Below are 14704 nucleotides of genomic sequence, written 5' to 3'. Positions count from 1 at the left end.
ACCTGCTTTCGTAGGTGCATCTGGCGGAACCGCTCCTCCACCGGGGGTCCAGCGGCCATGCCCCGCGGCGCCTCGAGCCACTGCTGCTGCGAGACCTCGGCCTCCGCCCCCCGCCGGCAGCGCCGCCGCACCACCTCCTCCTCGGCTGCGCGGCAGCCGCCGCCAACCCCGTCCCCGCGGGGCCCTCCGCCGCCCGGCCCCTCGGCCATCCTGCGGCCGTCCTCTTCTCGCGGCTCCTGCGGCCTTTCGGGGTTCCCTGCTCAAGTTCAGTCTCCCTTCCTCCTGGGCCCGGGAACGCGAGGCGGAGAGGGAGGGAAGCGCCGGCTCCCGCACGTCCCTCCCGACGCCGGGGCTCAGACGACGGGAGCGGCAGCTGCTGGGCGCTGCTCCTCGGAAAGGCCGGCGGGGATCTTCCCGGGCCCCTCGGGAGGGGCGTCTTGGTGGGTGTCGGGGTGCTGCGTGGTGAGCGCTAGGGCGCCCCCCGGACGGCTGGCGCCGGAGCCTGAGCGGAGCCCGAGCCCGGGCGGTGAGCGCGCGCCTGCAGCCACCGCCGCTGCCGCGCACCGGAGTGTCACCTTAGAGACACCCGCCAGCCCGCGGGGTCCGGTGGGGAGGGCGCCGCCCCGCCCAGCCAGCCCGGCTCAGGCACTGGAGGAGCGAGCCCAGCCCAGCCGGCGGCGGGCACGAACCCAGCCCTGGGCGTCCGCCAAAGCCCACCCCTGCGCCCCCTCCCCTGTACCCTGCAGCTCGGCAGCGGCCAATCACCGCCCCGCCCGTCACTCGGCGGCTGTGATATACCCACCTTGTCCCGCGCTTTCCGGCTTCGGCATTCGCCGCTGCGGCGGGCAGGTGGGGTGGCGGGGGCGGTGACACGAGCTGGCTTTAACCCCGTCGGCGCCACGGGACTTTACAGACCCAATTCGATTTGGGGAAGGGGCACAGAAAGAGGAACATGCTCTAGGACACCTGGAATGTGGGGATGGACCCGATTGCCGGTAATACTGCCTCTAGGCCTAGAGCTCTTCTCAACCCATCCGGGAGAGGGACCCATCTCGGGGTGGGTGTGGGATGGAGAGCTTCCCGACCCTGGAGCCTGGCAGCCTCCTCAGGGCCCAGCTGCCTCTTGTGACCTACCCCCATGAGGCCCCTGGGCCAGGGTCTTCCAGAAGTTTGAATCAGCCTCCTGGATCGGGAGAGGGGGGCACCGAACTCCGGAAGGAAAGACTAGAGGTCTCCTTGGGGTCCATCTTCTTCCCCCTGGAAATCCCATGGTTCCTCCTTGCATCATCTCCTCTTGTCATTGGGGTGTTCTTCACCTGAGCCTTACATCTGGATGATGGTGGGACCCTGGTTAGCTTCTCAGGTCTAATGCCTCCTATCTACTACCCTAGACTCATCTTTCTGAAGTCAACCTTTGACCACAGCATTTACTCTCCCTCTGTAGTATTTAGTGGTTCCCCCTTGCCTATATTTCAGCCTGGCATTCGAGGCCTGCCTTGATCTTCCCACATCCTATCCTCCAATTCCATCCATTTCCTTCCACTCATCTGTGCTCCTTATTCTGGGAATTGGCATCAGGGCTGTACAGCATTGCTCATCTGAAATCTCCTTCTGTTGCTGTACTTCAAATTCTGAGGATCCACTAAAATGCCTGCTCTTCCAGGAAGTCTCCCTGGATGGCTCCAGCTGAAAGGCACTCTTCTTCCTCCCAGACCCCATTGCCCTCTGCACCCAGTGTCTAGTCTAGTCTGTCTTATCTTTCCTCACTGACTGTGAGCCCAGGAAGGTGGGAGGGACCAGACTCTCAGAGGTAGAGAATAGATTACAGAGGGGGGAGAGCTGTACTGCTCAAGGCTCCTCCAACTCTCGCCAGCCCTACAGTGGCTGTCCTGCTCTGTGCTTTTGCTCACGTTGTTCCCATTGCCTGGAGTATGTCCCCTTCTCTGAAATCCTGTCCATCCATCAAGGCCATTCTCAGGTGCCACATCTCCCATGAGCCCCTCCTGGCACTCCACTACAGATGCTGTCTCCCTCCTTCAGCCCCATAACTATTTCCTGGGCCCCTCTCTGGGCATTCCCCTTCACCCTCTAACAAGAACTAACATCTCATTTGATTCTTACCACAAGCCTGGGTGGTAGATATTATCACTTCCTCCATGTTACAGATGAGGACCCTGAGATGTCATTCAAGTGATTTATTTGCTCAAGATGGCTCAGGTGAGGTGAGTGAGTGGTGAGCCAGGATTTAAATCTAGGTCTTTTGGCCCCAGAACTCATGCCATTTTTCACTCCCCCGTGCTGCCTGTAACAACCTCACATTTGCCCATTTCCCTCATCTGTAAACTCCCAAAAGGCAGATGCCTCAGCTCTGCCTCCCCCCCGTCTCTCCTGGTCCATCAATCCCATCTTGGATGAATGGTATAAATGGAATTGCATTAAACAGCTTGGCCGCAGGGGAGCTTCCTCCCTAAAGCCAAGTTCTAAAGAAGCCCTGTTGCTGGAGAGGGTGGGCTTGGGCACTTGGGAGCTCCTCCTTCCCCCCATCTTCGCCCCTGAGATTGCCTTTAGGATTGCTAATTTTCCAAACGTGCAGGCCTCCTATACCAAGAATTATGGTAGTTCTAGCTGGATTGACATTCCCTCACAGCTGCTTAGCTGCTGGGTTGCCGGTTGGTTTTTTGTTCAGCTCTTTCCTGTGGAGCTCTACCCGCTCAGTCCTTTTTAAAGTGAAGCTTCTCCACTCTGTCCTCACACCTTCCCCACTTAGGACCAGCTGCTGACTGCATTATTTTTTAGCTGTGGCTCTGCCCGCTTCCCAAGGATCCAAGGGAAAAATGGAAGTCCCCCTCGCTCCCACCCCGACCCTCTTGACCACCTTCTGCAGCCTCTCCCAGCTGCAACTCTCTCCATGAAACGACTGCAGCCATTGCCTCTGCGCTCAGAAAATAATAGCTAATGCCTTTTGAGTGTTTACTGCATAACTGACCTTGTGCTAAGGCCTTCATGTGCAAGCTTTCATTTACCCCTCACAGAAACTTTAGGAGGGTGGGTACTATTCTTCAGATGAGGATGCTGAGGCTTCGAGAGGTTCGGTAATTTGCCAAGGTCGCATACAGAAGTGCAGCATGGACATCAGACCCATGCTCTTAGCTGTCACTCCTATGACAGAGAGACTCGGGCTCCTTTGGAGGTGAATTCGCAGCCTGTCTCCTCCATCCCAATGCCCCAAGGGGCACCTGTTACCCACACCAGATAGGTGCCCCATTTGGCCAGATGGCTTCTGGGGTGGTCCACCCTCTGGAATTGGAGCCTGGCCCTGGCCCATCCCAGCTCCAGGCATTGCCCACAGCTGCTCTCCCTGCTGCTAGAGCTTTGGTTTCCAGGTGTAACAAAGGGTTTGTTGTGGCAATCTGAGCAGGATGACTGGCCCCGTGAAAGCCATCACACGTGTTTGCAGCAAGGCCAGCTGCCAGGGCTGACAACAGAGTGCGGAGGCTGCAGATCCATCACTGGGGCCATACTGGGGATGGGCCCCCTTAGCGGCAGTGACACAGCGCTGAGGAGGCGGGATGTCAGCAGGTGGCTTGTGCGAGGGGATTAACCCTGCCTCCTAACATAGGTGGGGAAGACTGCCTGGGATGGACAGGCATAGGGTAGTGACCGCAGATGACCATGCTTTGACCAACTTGCCAAACCCTGGGCTCCAGGACGCCCCACTGTGCTTGGATCTTGTGCAAGAATAAGAAACTCGGCTGTGGGGAAGGAGGGAGGAAGGCGTGCTGGGATGAGAGCTGGAGAGCCGGAGGGGCAACATAAGCTCTGAAGCCAAACAGACCTGTCTTCAAATACCCACTTTGCCACTTACTAGATGTATGACCTTGGTCAAGTCATTTCACCTCTCTGAACCCCACGTTCTTCATCTATAAAAATACTCACCCTTTAGGATTATTTTGGTTCCTAATTGGGACATGTAAAGTTCTCAGTCCAATGCTTGGTGGATGGTCACAAATCAATAATGGGAGGATGCTAGATTTCAAGCCCTTTGCTATCAGGAGCTGGGTCTTGTTGGTGCTCCAAGGTCAGCATGGTGCCATGTACATAAGGGATACTCCGTAAATATTTGGTTTTTAAAAATTTTTCATTTTTGGCTGTGTTGGATTTTCGTTGCCGCGTGCCGGCTTTCTCTAGTTGTGGCGAGTAGGGGCTACTCTTCGTTGTGGTGCGTGGGCTTATCATTGCGGTGGCTTTTCTTGTTGCACGAGCTCTAGGCGTGCGGGCTTCAGTAGTTGCGGCACATGGGCTTAGTATTTGTGGCACCCGGCCTTCAGTAGTTGTGGCTCATAGGCTCTAGAGCGCAGGCTCGGTAGTTGTGGCACACGGGCTTAGTCGCTCCGCGGCATGTGGGATCTTCCTGGACCAGGGGTCGAACCCGTGTCCCCTGTATTGACAGGCAGATTCTTAACCACTATGCCACCAGGGAAGTCCCAGTAAATATTTGTTGAAGGATGAGGCTTTGTCTCCTACTCCTCTGAGTGACTATTTCAAACTCTCCCCCTTCTCCCCGGTGCAACTCCGATGCCCACCCTCCCCATTGCCCCATCCCCAAACTTCACAGCCTTATGGGGGCTCCCTCAGTTTCCTGTCTCTCCATGTTCTGCACTCACAGTGTGCCCTCCATTTCTGTCTAGGCTTCTCCAGTCCTAAGTGGATCTCTTGGGACTTCCCTGGTGGTCCAGTGGTAAAGAATCTGCCTTGCAACGCAGGGGATGCGGGTTTGATCCCAGGTCAGGGAACTGAGATCCCACATGCCTCGGGACAACTAAGCCCACACGCCACAACTACTGAGCTCCCGCGCCTCAACTGGAGCCCGCGTGCCGCAAACTACAGAGCCCACGCGCTCCGGAGCCTGAGCGCCACACCTACAGAGCCCATGCACCCTGGAGCCCGCGCACACCACAGCTAGAGAAGAGAAAATCCGCATGCGGCAACTAGAGAGAAGACTGCGTGCAGCAACGAAAGATCCCGCATGCCTCAACGAAGATCCCATGTGCCGCAGCTAAGACCGGACGCAGCCATAAATAAATAAATAAATCTTTAAAAAATATAATAAAGTATTTCTTTAAAAAAAAAAAAAGTGGAGTCACAGCGAGAACATTCCAGAGACCTGTTGCGCAGCCACTGGTACCTGTATTGGGGAAACACAGCATACAAGCAAGAAGCTTACAGCCTCAGTGGCGAAAAATTTTTCATGTCAGAGACCGAGAACTCTTGCAGTCGTTTATGTCATCCCTTCTTCTCCAGACAGAGGATACCAAAAAGTTGCAATCAGAGATCTCTTCATCTTATTGATAAAGCCACTAATAAGCCAAAATGTCTGTCAATGTCAACCGCAGCGTGTCAGACCAGTTCTATCGCTACAAGAGGCCCCGTCTGATTGCCAAGGTTGAGTGAGCGGCCAAAGGTTAATTTAGTCAACTCTAATGAATCAGACTTTCTTCCCCCAAATAGATCCCACCAAATATTTTGGTTGTGAACTGGGAGCACAGACCCAGTTTGATGTTAAGAATGACCGTTACATTGTCGATGGATCTCATGAGGCGAATAAGCTGCAAGACATGTTGGATGGATTCATTAAAAAATTTGTTCTCTGTCCTGAGTGTGAGAATCCTGAAATGGATCTGCATGTCCATCCGAAGAAACAAACAATAGGTAATTCTTGTAAAGCCCGTGGCTATCGAGGCATGCTTGACACACATCATAAACTCTGCACATTCATTCTCAAAAACCCACCTGAGAATAGTGACAGTGGTACAGGAAAGAAAGAGAAGGAAAAGAAAAATAGAAAGGGCAAAGACAAGGAAAATGGCTCCATGTCCAGCAGTGAGACACCACCACCACCACCACCCAATGAAATCAGTCCTCTGCATGCTGTGGAAGAAGAGGAAGATGATGATTCGGGGGAGGATACAACAGAGGAAGCTCAAAGGCGAAGAATGGACGAAGTCAGTGACCACGCGAAAGTTTTAACCCTCAGTGATGATTTGGAAAGGACTGTTGAAGAGTGTGTCAATATCCTGTTTGATTTTGTTAAGAAAAAGAAAGAAGAGGGTGTTATTGACTCATCTGACAAAGAAATTGTAGCTGAAGCAGAAAGACTGGATGTAAAAGCCATGGGCCCTCTTGTTTTGACTGAAGTTCTTTTTAATGAGAAAATTAGAGAGCAAATTAAGAAACACAGGCGCCATTTCTTACGATTTTGTCACAACAACAAAAAAGCTCAACGGTACCTTCTTCATGGCTTGGAGTGTGTGGTAGCAATGCATCAAGCTCAGCTCATCTCCAAGATTCCACATATCTTGAAGGAGATGTATGATGCAGACCTTCTGGAGGAAGAAGTCATCGTTAGCTGGTCCGAAAAGGCCTCTAAGAAATATGTCTCAAAAGAACTTGCCAAAGAGATTCGTGTCAAAGCGGAACCTTTTATAAAGTGGTTGAAGGAAGCAGAGGAAGAATCTTCCGGTGGTGAAGATGATGATGAAGATGAGAACATTGAGGTGATGTATTCAAAGACTGCCAGTGTACTGAAAGTTGAAGCTGTAAAGTCTGACAACAAGGACGATGACATTGATATTGATGCCATTTAAAGGGGTGGGTGCAGCCCAGCTTAACAGTGTAATGCTGAGAATCTTTCTGCATCATCAGCCAGAAGTGCAACATGTATGTGCAAAAGCTAAAATGGCTTAACGTCATGCTACACTTTCTACTAAAAATGTATTGCTGTGAGTGGTCTGTATTTAAACCCAACAAGACATCTAGGGAGTCTCCATACACATATCAGTGAGCAGATGTAGTTTGCTTATTTACAGCATGTTTCTTTTTGAAAATTTAGTGGTGGACACATTTGGGTCACATTTATACAGTTATAAAAATAAAGATTTGATTTTGGTCGTTCTTCAGATTTTTGGCTCTGAATGACTTAAGTAAACTGAAATAATTGGCTCCTTTAAAAAATGTTGCACCATCATTTAATCTGATAGGATTATTGGAGCCTGTTAGATATTGTTAGGTGCTGAGACTGTAAAGAGGTCTCAGCAGAACGTGAACATCAACTTATCAATACCTTACTCAGTCATTAAGAAATGTAGTACTTTTAAGTCTTATTTCTAGTCCTTCAGATTGGCATCTGGTAATGTACATTCTTCCCATGCCAAGGTGGACTGATAATCAGATGACAGTGCAACACCTTTATCTTACTGAGATGTTAAAATGACCTGAGTGTCCTATAAATAATTTTAAGAACAGGTTTTGAAACTTGAATTGTGTTTTTTTTCATTTCTTCTATACTTGCCCCAAATTGTAGTCTTTGAAGTCATGTGCATTGCACATTGGATGAGCCAGGGGAATCACTACATTAACATATAAGCATTTTATTATGTGTATGTAGCTCTTGCTTTATACTGAGAGAAAACTGAAACTTTGGGGAGTGATTAGTAAGCTCTACGATTTTATTTGGGGGAAGCAGGAAAAGGTACACTTAATCTCTAGCAAAAACTGAGCATAATTTTTCAGCATTTACTCTTGATTCAAATTACAATTTCAAAATATTTAGACATACTGTATCTTTCGTTCAGTGTGGGTTTTTCCCCTGATAAACTGGTTCTTTGATGACTGAAGCTTACAGCCTCAGTGGCGAAAAATTTTTCATGTCAGAGACCGAGAACTCTTGCAGTCGTTTATGTCATCCCTTCTTCTCCAGACAGAGGATACCAAAAAGTTGCAATCAGAGATCTCTTCATCTTATTGATAAAGCCACTAATAAGCCAAAATGTCTGTCAATGTCAACCGCAGCGTGTCAGACCAGTTCTATCGCTACAAGAGGCCCCGTCTGATTGCCAAGGTTGAGGGCAAAGGAAATGGAATCAAGACAGTTATAGTCAACATGGTTGACGTAGCCAAAGCGCTTAATCGGCCTCCAACGTAGCCCACCAAATATTTTGGTTGTGAACTGGGAGCACAGACCCAGTTTGATGTTAAGAATGACCGTTACATTGTCAGTGGATCTCATGAGGCTAATAAGCTGCAAGGCATGTTGGATGGATTCATTAAAAAATTTGTTCTCTGTCCTGAGTGTGAGAATCCTGAAATGGATCTGCATGTCCATCCGAAGAAACAAACAATAGGTAATTCTTGTAAAGCCCGTGGCTATCGAGGCATGCTTGACACACATCATAAACTCTGCACATTCATTCTCAAAAACCCACCTGGTGAGTGCTCATGATAACTGCTGAAATCTTGGCATGAAGCACCTGATTGTTGGAAATAATGAAAGTGTCTTTACTGCTGTAAAACTGGAGTGAGGTTGACCTTTGGATACCTGCACAAGTGAAAATTTGCCTATAACAATAGGGTCAGCCTTCTACATCCAAGGTTCAACCAACCATGGATGGTGTGATACTGTAGTGTGTATTTATTGAGGAAAAATACTCCATGTAAATGGACCTGTGCGGTTTAAACCTGTGTTGTCCAAAGGTCAACTGTTTAAGAAATTTCTAGTCATTGTGCCATATTTTACTGAACTTTGAACTTTTTTGTTAAATGTACTGTTTTATGTATTGTTAGGTGAAGTACAGGCTGCTAATTAAACTCTACCACATTCTCGATTTTCAAGACCTGTCTTAGGATGTATGAAATACTGTAAAACAAATTGTGATGGGATCTTAGTAAAGGATCGACTTCTGGAAAATGCAGATCTTTGCTCATTAAGCTAAAGTGGTTTTAGAGCATGCAAGCAACACTCTGTGGCAGATAATCAAAAGTCTGACACAATTTGAGCTTGCTATAGCAAGGAAGTCTAACCTATTCCGGTGTTCTCTTTCCTGTGAGACAAGCTAATGCTGAGAATCTTTCTGCATCATCAGCCAGAAGTGCAACATGTATGTGCAAAAGCTAAAATGGCTTAACGTCATGCTACACTTTCTACTAAAAATGTATTGCTGTGAGTGGTCTGTATTTAAACCCAACAAGACATCTAGGGAGTCTCCATACACATATCAGTGAGCAGATGTAGTTTGCTTATTTACAGCATGTTTCTTTTTGAAAATTTAGTGGTGGACACATTTGGGTCACATTTATACAGTTATAAAAATAAAGATTTGATTTTGGTCGTTCTTCAGATTTTTGGCTCTGAATGACTTAAGTAAACTGAAATAATTGGCTCCTTTAAAAAATGTTGCACCATCATTTAATCTGAGAGGATTATTGGAGCCTGTTAGATATTGTTAGGTGCTGAGACTGTAAAGAGGTCTCGGCAGAACGTGAACATAAACTTATTAATACCTTACTTAGTCATTAATTAAGAAATGTACTTTTAAGTCTTATTTCTAGCCCCTCAGATTGGCATCTGGTAATGTACATTCTTCCCATGCCAAGGTGGACTGATAATCAATGACAGTGCAAACACCTTTATCTTACTGAGATGTTAAAATGACCTGAGTGTCCTATAAATAATTTTAAGAACAGGTTTTGAAACTTGAATTGTGTTTTTTTTCATTTCTTCTATACTTGCCCCAAATTGTAGTCTTTGAAGTCATGTGCATTGCACATTGGATGAGCCAGGGGAATCACTACATTAACATATAAGCATTTTATTATGTGTATGTAGCTCTTGCTTTATACTGAGAGAAAACTGAAACTTTGGGGAGTGATTAGTAAGCTCTACGATTTTATTTGGGGGAAGCAGGAAAAGGTACACTTAATCTCTAGCAAAAACTGAGCATAATTTTTCAGCATTTACTCTTGATTCAAATTACAATTTCAAAATATTTAGACATACTGTATCTTTCGTTCAGTGTGGGTTTTTCCCCTGATAAACTGGTTCTTTGATGACTTCTGCATTTGGACACATAGCTTATACTTTTCTGGTTTTTGTTGCTATCTTGCCAAAATAAGTGTTAACTATATCTCAAATTCCCCCCACCCCCCAAAATGTTTTATTTTTTGAAAAAGCTAAAAGCATACTTCTAAGAGCCTATATTTTGGTGTAAGACTGGGGGTGTTTTTTATTTTCACAATATTGTGAGATACCCAGGAAGTCTGTGATGATGGCAACTGAAAGCCAGTGACTAGCGCCTGACCCAGCCCATCCTGGGCTTTAGATTTGGAAGTAACTTCCTTGTGATCTGCTTGCCCAATTTGCTGATGTAAACTCACTTGATAGAAGGGCTTATGAGTACATCTGAGAAATCATCTTGAGGATACAAATTTACACAAAAAGTACACTGTGGGAATCAAAATGCATGGAGTGAATTTTTTTTGGAGCACTGGCTTGTATCATTCACCTCTTTGTTTGTGATCCATCTCACAGATTACAATGAGACCTTAACAAATGTATGTAAGTTTTTTTCACATTGAAATTATATAAACATTTGGTATAATAAAACCTTGTTAGCTTGATATTTTAAGAAATTAAACCCTGGCAGTCTTGCCGGAGAGGTACAAATTGGTCTCCAGCTGCCTTTCTTGATAGATTTTGATGAGATTGAAGGAGAGCCATATACCTACCTGGAGGGAATGTGCTTTGTCGCACCAAAGAGAAGAGGTTTTTGCAAATTCATGTCTCACCTAGGTTTTAAATTTTTGCCATTATCTGGTATTGTTTAGGGGAGATCAAGTTGCATTCAGCATACCCATTATCAAGCTAATGAGGTTCTGTTATAGAGGGCTTCCCCCACCCCGCCCCCATCTGCTTGCCCAATTTGCTGATGTAAACTCACTTGATAGAAGGGCTTATGAGTACATCTGAGAAATCATCTTGAGGATACAAATTTACACAAAAAGTACACTGTGGGAATCAAAATGCATGGAGTGAATTTTTTTTGGAGCACTGGCTTGTATCATTCACCTCTTTGTTTGTGATCCATCTCACAGATTACAATGAGACCTTAACAAATGTATGTAAGTTTTTTTCACATTGAAATTATATAAACATTTGGTATAATAAAACCTTGTTAGCTTGATATTTTAAGAAATTAAACCCTGGCAGTCCTTACTGGAGAGGTACAGCTTGGTCTCCAGCTGCCTTTCTTGATAGATTTTGATGAGATTGAGGGAGAGCCATATACCTACCTGGAGGGAATGTGCTTTGTCGCACCAAAGAGAAGAGGTTTTTGTAAATTCATGTCTCACCTGGGTTTTAAATTTTTGCCATTACCTGGAATTGTTCCGGGGAGATGAAGTTGCTTTCAGCATACCCATTATCAAGCTAATGAGGCTTTGTTATAGAGGGCTTTTTTTCCCTTTTTCTTCTCCCCCCGCCCCCCTTAAATCTGAAGAAAAACTTAACAAGGCTTTTAAACACTAAAGAGAAAATTTTGGCTTAGACCACTGTTCAGTCTAGTGCCAAACTTTCAGTGGAATTCAAATCCACATAGTAAGGAGTTTATTCAGAGCGGCTATTCTAATAGAGTGATCTTTCACTTTGCTGTATTCAACTGTCTTAAAACTTCCTGTTTGAAACAGCTATGTTACGTGATTAAAACTATGTTAAAATTATTTTAAAAAAGTGGATCCTTCAACCTGCTCCCTGGATCCCTTCCCCTCCCCCACACACCCCCATCATCCATCATCTTCCCTCTCTATTGGGTCTTTGCCTTCTACAAATAAGCATGGTCAACTCTCCCCCATCTAAAAGAGCAGCCCCAAATTGCTCTTGATCTCACCTACATCCCCGCTCTAGTTGCCACCCTCTGTGACAAGTGTTCACTACATCCCCCGTCTACCCCAGTCTTCACAACCGACCCACCTGTCCTCACTTCCACCCGGGTCTCACTTCTGCCCCAGTTCTTCCCTACACAGCTCCAGCCACGGTCACTGGTGACCTCCTCATTATCAAAGCAAATAGACACGTTGTTTTCTCATCTTTTCCAGCCTCTCACATAGCATCTGACACTTGTGAGCACGGTTCCTGGAAGCTCTCTCCATCAGTTTCTGGGGCACTCACCTCTCCTGGTTTTTCTCCCCTCTCCGACCATTCCTTTTCACCCTTCTTGTTTGCTCCTCTTCCTCCACTGTCTCTTAATGTCCAGCTTCCCTGGAGTCCTTCCCTAAATCTCTCTTCACTTTATGCAGACCCAAGACTTTAACATACCACTTGGATGCTGACAATTTTCTAATCTGCCTGGGATCCCTTTCTGCCAAGCCCTAGACTTGCATGCTAATGTAAACATTCTACAGGCAGCTCAAATGCAAGATACGATAAAACGAATTCTTTTTCTCTCCAAACCTGCTCTTCCTCCTGCATTCCCTGTCTCAGCGAAAGGTCTCATCCACCACCACCCTGGCCTCCAAGTCAGACACCTAAATGTCATGCCGGGCTCCACCCTCCCTCTTGCACCCCACAGCCAATTTGATGTCAAAGCCTGTTGATAATTCCTTCTAATTATCTCCGGAATCTGTCTCATCTTCGCCATACCCCCTGCAGAGCCCCAGGACAGGCAAATCTTATTGTCTCACGCTCCGGCTTAAAAATATTCAGCGGCTCTCTATCACCTTCAGGATAAAATGTTCTTTCTTTAGATCCCTGCAAGGGCCCTACTTTCTATCAGGGCCGGGATGAGGGTGAAGCAAGTTGGGGCTCCTAGGGTGCCAAATTTAAGGAGATACTCACTCTCAGGGCTGTACAAGTGCCTCCTTAAATTTTGCACGCTAATCACCCCCCTGCCTTACCCCGGTCCTGGCCCTGCTTTTCATGACTCTGTGTCTGCACCTGACATTTTCTCCACCCCAAACACCCTAACCCCTTCTGTACCTCGCCAACTCCTACCCATCCTTTAAGACTCAGTCCAAGTTGCCCTCCCTGACCCACAGAATCTGAATTACATGACATTCTTCTGCATCTCCTTAGCATCCTGTACACCCCTCCATCACACTGGCTCTGATGACAGGTTTACTCCCCAGCCTCCTCCACAAGCCTGGGGGGGCCTTTGAAGGCAGTTTGTTGAATGACTAATAGAATGGATGAATCAATCAGGAAAGGGGGTGTGCTAAAAGTTATTGTTAATAATAATCATAGCTTTGGCCCAGAGCCCAGACTTTAATGGCCTTGCTGCAAAGGCCTGCGTATTCTAGCAGTTAAAACTGATGCCCAGCAGCAGGCAATGAGGTCCCCATCAAGTGGTCAGGATGAGGCTGTGGGAGGAGGAGGATAGAGGATGGGGCTTGAAGGCCAATTCTTTTCTTTTTTTTAAAGGTTTTTTTTTGATGTGGAGCATTTTTAAAGTCTATATTGAATTTGTTACAATACTGCTTCTGTTTTATGTTTTGTTTTTTTGGCCGCAAGGCATGTGGGATCCTAGCTCCCCAACCAGGGATCGAACCCTCACCCCCTGCATTGGAAGGCAAAGTCTTAACCACTGGACAGCCAGGGAAGTGCCTTGAAGGTCAATTCTGAGGCTCCATAGTTCTGTCTGGTCTTGTCCATCTTTTCCTCTGGTTGGTGGCTGGCCCAGGCGCCATCCCACCACCAGGCCCCTTCTTCCGAGTATGAAAGTATCATGCCTGCATGATAAAGTCCAAATGCCAGAGCAAGGCATTCAAGGCCCTTCTGGATCTGGGCCCTGATCACTATCCAGCCTCAGTTCTCAGCATCCTTGCCCTTTACCTTCTGTCTGTTCTGAACTATTTGAGGTTTTCTTGAAGTTTTCCTGCTCTCTCTCCCACCTTTGAGGCCTTAGCCCAGGCTGTTTCTTTCTGGAATGCCCCTTTCTCTCTCCTGCCTACTTCCAACAGTCCTTCATGTCACCTCTTCCAGGAAGCCCTTACTGCTCGTCTGGGTGAGGCACCCTCCTCTGTGCTTGTTGTAGCACCCCTAGCTTGGCCCTTAGCTCACTGTATTGATACTGCCTCTAAATGCACAGCTAATCTTTCTCAGAGCCAGTGTACATTGGGCCCTGTTCTAAACACCTTATATGATTTACCTCATTGAATCCCTACAACAGCCTCATGTACTGAATCTTAGTTATATCCTCTTTTTACAAACGGAGAAGTGGAGGCTCAGAGAGGTTCAAGTTACGTAGTGTCTTAGTTTCCTACACTGCATAACGAATTACTACAAACGTGGCTTAAAACAACGCATGTATGATCTCAGTGTCCATGGCTCAGATCTGGGTACAGCTCAGCTGGGTCCTGTGCTCAGGCTCTCACCAGGTGGCAGTCCAGGTGTTGGCTGGGCTGGGGTCTCATATGGAGCTGAGGCCCTCTTCCAAGCTGCTCAGGTTGTTGGCAGAATCCAATGCCTTGCCACCATAGCATGAGGCCTTCAGCGCCTAGAGGCCGCCCTCTCCACGTGGTTCACAACAATATGGCTGTTTGCTTCTTCAAGGCCAGCAGGAGACTATCTCTTCAGGAAGGGCCCAGTCCCTCTTTTTTTTTTTTTTTTTTTTTTTGCGGTACGCGGGCCTCTCACTGTTGTGGCCTCTCCCGTTGCGGAGCACAGGCTCCGGACGCGCAGGCTCAGCGGCCATGGCTCATGGGCCCAGCTGCTCCGCGGCCTGTGGGATCCTCCCAGACCGGGGCGCAAACCCGGTTCCCCTGCATCGGCAGGCGGACGCGCAACCACTGCGCCATCAGGGAAGCCCCCAGTCCCTCTTTTAATGGCTCTCACCTGATTAGGTCAGGCCCACCCAGGATAACCTCCTTTTTAATTAAC

General features: G+C 47.5%; 1 non-coding gene and 1 pseudogene across 1 annotated transcript; both read left to right on the top strand.

Moving 5' to 3' along the window:
- Nucleotides 1-5186: 5186 nt before the first annotated feature.
- LOC102987477 (eukaryotic translation initiation factor 5-like) lies at nucleotides 5187-6956 on the top strand (annotated as a pseudogene).
- A 1830-nt stretch (nucleotides 6957-8786) lies between these two features.
- LOC112067484 (small nucleolar RNA SNORA28) lies at nucleotides 8787-8910 on the top strand. The gene has a single exon (XR_002893303.1). It is a non-coding gene; the product is annotated as a small nucleolar RNA SNORA28 (small nucleolar RNA).
- The last annotated feature ends 5794 nt before the right edge of the window (nucleotides 8911-14704 follow it).

This window comes from Physeter macrocephalus, unplaced genomic scaffold (genome assembly GCF_002837175.3).
Source record: "Physeter macrocephalus isolate SW-GA unplaced genomic scaffold, ASM283717v5 random_74, whole genome shotgun sequence".
In the NCBI taxonomy this organism is placed as follows: domain Eukaryota; kingdom Metazoa; phylum Chordata; class Mammalia; order Artiodactyla; family Physeteridae; genus Physeter; species Physeter macrocephalus.
This window is presented reverse-complemented; position numbering and strand designations above follow the sequence as displayed.